Genomic DNA, 7,050 nt, shown 5'->3' on the forward strand with positions numbered 1-7,050 from the left:
TTAACATAACAAAGAAAACCCAATTTCCAAATGGAATTATATCCACAGGTATAGGAGTAAGGATTCCAATACATATTTTTGGGGGGGGAGGGGGAGACAATTCAACCCATAACAGGTGTCAACTGAGATCTTGAAAGTTAGGGAAGGAGATTCTGCCAGGAGAGTTAAGTGAATTGATGCTCGTGGTTTAAAATCTGGCTGACAAGGAAAATACTAGATGAAATTTGAAAAACAGCTCCCACTCTGGAGATCCCATATAATAGACCAAGGCTGGCACAGCTGTGCTGATTCCTAGCTGGCTTGGGTAAGATTATCCACACTGCGTCATAGGAGGTTTCTTTCCACACAGTGTATGCCAGTGGTAGGTTCAAGGAATTCAAGGGCATAAGTTAAGTAATTAGCTTCTATCCATGAATCTGCAAGATCTAGACTCAGTGGAAGTGACTGACATTAAAATAAAATAAAACTAAAAAAAAACCCAAAAAACCAAACCCATTGCCGTTGAGTTGATTCTGATTCACAGTGACCCTATAGGACAGAGTAGAACTGCACCATGGGGTTTCCAAGGAGCACCTCGTGAATTTGAACTACCAACCTTTTAGTTAATAGCTGGGCTGTTAACCACTATGCCACCAATAAGCTTAAGCACCGAATAAATGTTAAAAACTAATCATTGGTCCGAGAGGAGGGAGGGCATTGAAGGCAGAGAGCTGAGATATGAAATCCCGGAGCATCTCCACAAATCACAAGGTGTTGTAAATCTCCTTGTTGGAGGCTTAATGTGTATCTATGAATAAGGGGGAGGATTAGGTGGCTGACAACTTTAGTCATGCACATTGGGTTTGGGTGGGGAGTTGACAGGTTCACATTTAGCTGAGGAATTGGGCCCGACAGAGTTGGACAGATTGAGAAAGTCTCCTTCAATTGACTACAGAGTTTCAGTAGGATGAGGCCAGCCAGCAAAAGAGAGGATCAGGGTTGAGGCCAGTTTCTCAACACCTGGGGCTGAGGCAAGTATCAAGAAACCTAACTCCAAGCAAGGTTTCTCCTCTCTGGGCCTATTCTTTTTTTTATCTGAGCCAACTCCTGATTTGTTTGTGTGTGTGTGTGTGTGTGTGTGTGTTTTACCAAGTTTTCTTCTCTTCTTCCTTCCCTTCTTTCCTCCCTGTCTTTCTGCCTTCTTCTAGTTTTTATTTTATCAAAGTTAGAAAAGTCAGATATAGGTTTTTTTCTCCCTCCCCTGGTTCATTTTTTTTTTTTAATTATTTATTTTGTGTTGTTGAGAATGTACACAGCCAAACACATACCAATTCAAGAGGTTCTACATGTTCAATTTAGTGACATTGATTACAGATGTGTCTTTAAGAATCAAATAATTCTCTAAGGTCTGCTATGAAAATTAATAATCTGTTGCCTCGCTCCCCCATTGAATTTACCCAGAGGCAATGACCTTAAATTTTTACTGCTTTTTTTTTTTGTATTTACCATTGTATTAAAAATAATTTGCTTTGATTGCTACTTCTCAAATTTTCAGCTTCAGGTGTATGCTTACGGAAGATGAGAGTTTTGCTTTGTTTTCTCCTTCCCTCCCCACCCCTTCACAAGCAACCTTCCCGTTATGTTGTAGTTTTGGTTGGATCAATATTCATTGTTTTCATGATCGGAACCATGTAACTGCCATTTATCACTGAGCCTGTTGCATATAATGATTTCACTTCTTTTCCTAGATGCCTTTTTTGTCTTCCTGGATTAATAACTTTTTTTTTTTTAATTTGCTTCTGTCTCCATTTTTTAAAGCACTAATTTAACCCCCAACTCCAAATCTCCTCTCAAAAAGTCTTCCTACATTAGGTGTTCAGAAACTCTTCTTCTTGAGTCAGTTATTTCCAGAGCCTTCTAACCTGATCCAATCCAGACTTTGCTTTTATATACCATGCTCAGCTGTGTTAACCTGAGATCTCCTTTTATGTAAAAAAAATGGCATGGTGGGGGCATCTGACCTCCTCTGACTTTTTGAGGGGGAGAGAGAATCACCATCTACATCAGCCCAAATCTAATTCCTATGAAGGGGAGGTCAGACATACCCCCTCTCTTCAACCATGTCACCAATTCTGACACCAGCCATCCCTCCCATGGCACTCTCTACTTCTCTGCTGGGTTCGATAATTTGTTGCAATGGCCACACAGAACTCACAGACAATACTCATGTGTATAGAATTTATTAGGGAAGTAACAGGTTACACTTCAGGGATAGAAATGATTCAGGATACAGTTCTTCAGTCAGGAAAGCTTCTCAGATGTTCCTGCAGGCAGGCCTCTCTCTCAGCCCCTCAGCCTCTTGGTTCCTTAGCCTGGCCTCTGCCCTGCTTGGGCAAGTGTTACAAAGCTCTTTAACTCTGCCAGTAAATTTCCAGAGGCACACCACTCTGCCTATAAGCCTTCTGTTGGAAGGCTCTCAGCTCTTTCGCCCCGTGGAGTGGCACACCCACTGTAGCCACCTCACTTGGTGGGCCAAGAAGCCCACTATGCCATCTCATGTTTGTCTCCTGGCTCTGTTGCCACCATGTCTCTGCCACTGCTTGCCATCTTGCACTGTCTCCAGTGTTACAGCTCCCTCTCTGTCTCCTGGAGCTAGGAGTTTCTCAGTTCGGGGACCTTGGGTCCAAAGGATGCTCTTCATTCCCAGCTTTTCTTTGTTGGCGGTAGTGGGATCCCCTATCTGCTCTGGATTGGTTCTCTTTTAAGCCTAGTGGGATGGTAAAACTGACCAATCTCCTTGTTAGTGTTCCATATACCTTATTTGCATGGTCCCACCCCCATAGGATTTCCATGCACCTTATTTGCATTATGAGCAAGCTGACCAATCCCGTTGAAGGGCCACAAGCACATTATTTGCATGGTTGCTGATGTGGCATGATTGAAAATGAGAAGAAACAGCTGCAAACATCCATTAACAATTGGAACCTGGAATGTACGAAGTATGAATCTGGAAAAATTGGAAATCATCAAAAATGAAATGGAATGCATAAACATCGATATCCTAGGCATTAGTGAGCTGAAATGGACTGGTATTGGCCATTTTGAATCAGACAATCATATAGTCTACTATGCTGGGAATGACAACTCAAAGAGGAATGGTGTTGGATTCATCGTCAAAAAGAACCTTTCAAGATCTATCCTGAAGTACAACACTGTCAGTGATAGGATAATATCCCTACGGATACAAGGAAGACCAGTTAATACGACTGTTATCCAAATTTATGCACCAACCTCTAGGACCAAAGATGAAGAAATAGAAGATTTTTATCAGCTGCTGCAGTCTGAAATTGATTGAACATGCAATCAAGATGCATTGATAATTACTGGCAATTGGAATGCAAAAGTTGGAAACAAAGAAGAAGGACCAGTAGTTGGAAAATATAGCCTTGGTGATAGAAACAATGCCGGAGATTGAATGATGGAATTTTGCAAGACCAGTGACTTCTTCATTGCAAATACCTTCTTTCACCAACATAAACGGTGACTATACACATGGACCTCGCCAGATGGAACGCACAGAAATCAAATTGACTACATCTGTGGAAAGAGACGATGGGAAAGCTCAATATCATCAGTCAGAACAAGGACAGGGGCCGACTGTGGAACAGACCATCAATTGCTCGTATGCAAGTTCAAGCTGAAACTGAAGAAAATCAGAGCAAGTCCACAAGAGCCAAAATATGACCTTGATTATATCCCACCTGAATTTAGAGACCATCTCAAGAATAAATTTGATGCACTGAACGCTAGTGAATAAAGACCAGACGTGTTGTGGAATGACATCAAGGACATCATCCATGAAGAAAGCAAGAGGTCACTGAAAAGACAGGAAAGAAAGAAAAGACCAAGATGGATGTCAGAGGAGACTCTGAAACTTGCTCTTGAGTGTCGAGCAGCTAAAGCAAAACGAAGAATTGATGAAGTAAAAGAACCAAACAGAAGATTTCAAAGTGCCTCTCGAGAAGACAAAGTAAAGTATAATGATATGTGCAAAGAGCTGGAGATGGAAAACCAAAACAGAAGAACATGCTCAGCGTTTCTCCAGCTGAAAGAACTGAAGAAAAAATTCAAGCCTTGAGTTGCAATAGTCAAGGGTTCTATGGGGAAAATATTAAACGACGCAGGAAGCATCAAAAGAAGATGGAAGGAATACACAGAGTCATTATACCAAAAAGAATTAGTCGATCTTCAACCATTTCAAGAGGTGGCATATGATCAGGAACCAATGGTACTGAAGAAAGAAGTCCAAGCTGCTCTGAAGGCACTGGCGAAAAACAAGGCTCCAGGAATTGATGGAATATCAATTGAGATGTTTCAACAAACAGATGCAGCGCTGGAGGTGCTCACTTGTCTATGCCAAGAAATATGGAAGATAACTTCCTGGCCAACTGATTGGAAGAGATCCATATTTATGCCTACTCCCAAGAAAGGTGATCCAACCAAATGTGGAAATTATAGAACAATATCATCAATATCACACGCAAGCCAAATTTTGCTGAAGATCATTCAAAAACAGATCCACAGGGAACTGCCAGAAATTCAGGCCGGTTTCAGAAGAGGACGTGGAGCCAGGGATATCATTGCTGATGTGAGATGGATCCTGGCTGAAAGCAGAGAATACCAGGAGGATGTTTACCTGTGTTTTATTGATTATGCAAAGGCATTCAACTGTGTGGATCATAACAAACTATGGATAACACTGCAAAGAATGGGAATTCCAGAACACTTAATTGTGCTCATGAGGAACCTTTACATAGATCAAGAGACAGTTGTTCGGACAGAACAAGGGGATACTGACTGGTTTAAAGTCAGGAAAGGTGTGCGTCAGGGTTGTATTCTTTCACCGTACCTATTCAATCTGTATGCTGAACAAATAATCCGAGAAGCTGGACTATATGAAGAAGAACAGGGCATCAGGATTGGAGGAAGACTCATTAACAATCTGCGTTATGCAGATGACACAACCTTGCTTGCTGAAAGTGAAGAGGACCTGAAACACTTACTAATGAAGATCAAAGACCACAGTCTTCAGTATGGATTACACCTCAACATAAAGAAAACAAAAATCCTCACCACTGGACCAATGAGCAACATCATGATAAATGGAGAAAAGATTGAAGTTGTCAAGGATTTCATTTACTTGGATCCACAATCAACAGCCGTGGAAGCAGCAGTCAAGAAATCAAAAGAAGCATTGCATTGGGCAAATCTGCTGCAAAGGACCTCTTCAAAGTGTTGAAGAGCAAAGATGTCACCCTGGACACTAAGGTGCGCCTGACCCAAGCCATGGTGTTTTCAACCACATCATATGCATGTGAAAACTGGACAGTGAATAAGGAAGACTGAAGAAGAGTTGACACCTTTGAATTGTGGTGTTGGCGAAGAATATTGAATATACCATGGACTGCCAAAAGAATGAACAAATCTGTCTTGGAAGAAGTGCAACCAGAATGCTCCTTAGCGGCAAGGATGGCGAGACTGCGTCTTACATACTTTGGACATGTTGTCAGGAGGGATCAGTCCCTGGAGAAGGACATCATGCTTGGCAGAGTACGGGGTCAGTGGAAAAGAGGAAGACCCTCAACGAGGTGGATTGACACATTGGCTGCAACAATGAGCTCAAGCATAACAACAATTGTGAGGATGGTGCAGGACTGTGCAGTGTTTTGTTCTGTTGTGCATAGGGTCGCTATGAGTTGGAACTGACTCAACGGCACCTAACAACAACAACAACCCAATCATTTTGTAGGAGTTACAAGACCACGGTGAGAAAGGCCATATGAAAGTAATTTATTACACTGCACTTTACCATCATTGTGGGATTCCCTTTGCCCCTTTGTCTGCTCGTCTGCTTCCTGTATATCAGTGGCTCTCTTTTTTCATTTACTTCCCTGTTTCGGTGGTGCATATCTTCCAGGAGCTTTCTAAGAAAAGGTGCATAGAAGTCTATTAATCAGTATTCAGATGGTGAGCTCAAATGGGAAACTTCAAGGAGTGTTTAATAAAGGGAAAGTTTACAAGTGTGTGGGCGGTTGCAGTACTCTGGGCCCAGTAAGAGCTAAACTTCTCCTGGTCTAGGGGAAGTGTGAGGGAAAGGAGCAGTTGCTGGAACTTGGAGATAGAGATAGCATTTGAAGGATGCAACCAACCCACATTGACCATGCAGAGATTGTCTCATTTTCCTCTTTCTGGAACTCCATTTTTAGTCACATAATAGTTCTCCTGGACTGATTAGCCTTTATTCTTTATTTTCTATCTTCTAGACACTTTATTCTATGTCCTGTGAGGTTTACTCGACCCTATTTCTCGACTTTTACATTGATTTTTTTGGGGGGTGGGCACATTTTACTCTCATATTTTAAATTTTCCAGAGCTTTAGTTTTCTGAATTTTCTTTTTTAGTAGAATCTTGTTCTTGTTTCATCATTACACTATTTTCTCTTATTGTTCTGAGGCTAGTAATTTTTTTTTGAAGGGGAATATTCTCTTTAAAATTGTTCTCCACAGTCTCTTCCAAGCTGTCCTCCCTACCTTTTATGTTTGTTTTCTGTCCATTAGTGGTTTTCAGCAGGTGCTTGGGTTTTCTTGGTTGTCTGGTCAGATTTAAAAGTAAGAATTAGCTGACTGCAAGCTCCGAGCACATGGGTGGGCTTGCCAATGTGAAATTTAATGTAGGGTGATCTGGCTGAGCCATTGTATTGGGGAGACTTTAACATCAGTATTTTTAGTGTCTCTCCTGGGAAGGTCAGATTTTAAAGAGAAAAGTCTTCCAACCTTCTGTGGAGGGTAAAGGCTTGGCTGGCCAGTGACCTAGGAGTCAAGAGGCTGAAAATAGCTGGGGGAGCAGGGGTCTCAGTATCTAGGATGAAAATGCTCAATCTTCTGGTTTTCAATGCAGCATCCTACCCTTCTCTACCGTTGGCATTCTGAAAATTTCCATTTTATCTGCTCAAAAGACTAAACCTCCATTTTTATCTGTTAGATTGGGGAGTTAGAAGTTTATCTGCTTTCA

Source organism: Elephas maximus, chromosome 22 (genome assembly GCF_024166365.1).
Source record: "Elephas maximus indicus isolate mEleMax1 chromosome 22, mEleMax1 primary haplotype, whole genome shotgun sequence".
NCBI lineage: Eukaryota > Metazoa > Chordata > Mammalia > Proboscidea > Elephantidae > Elephas > Elephas maximus.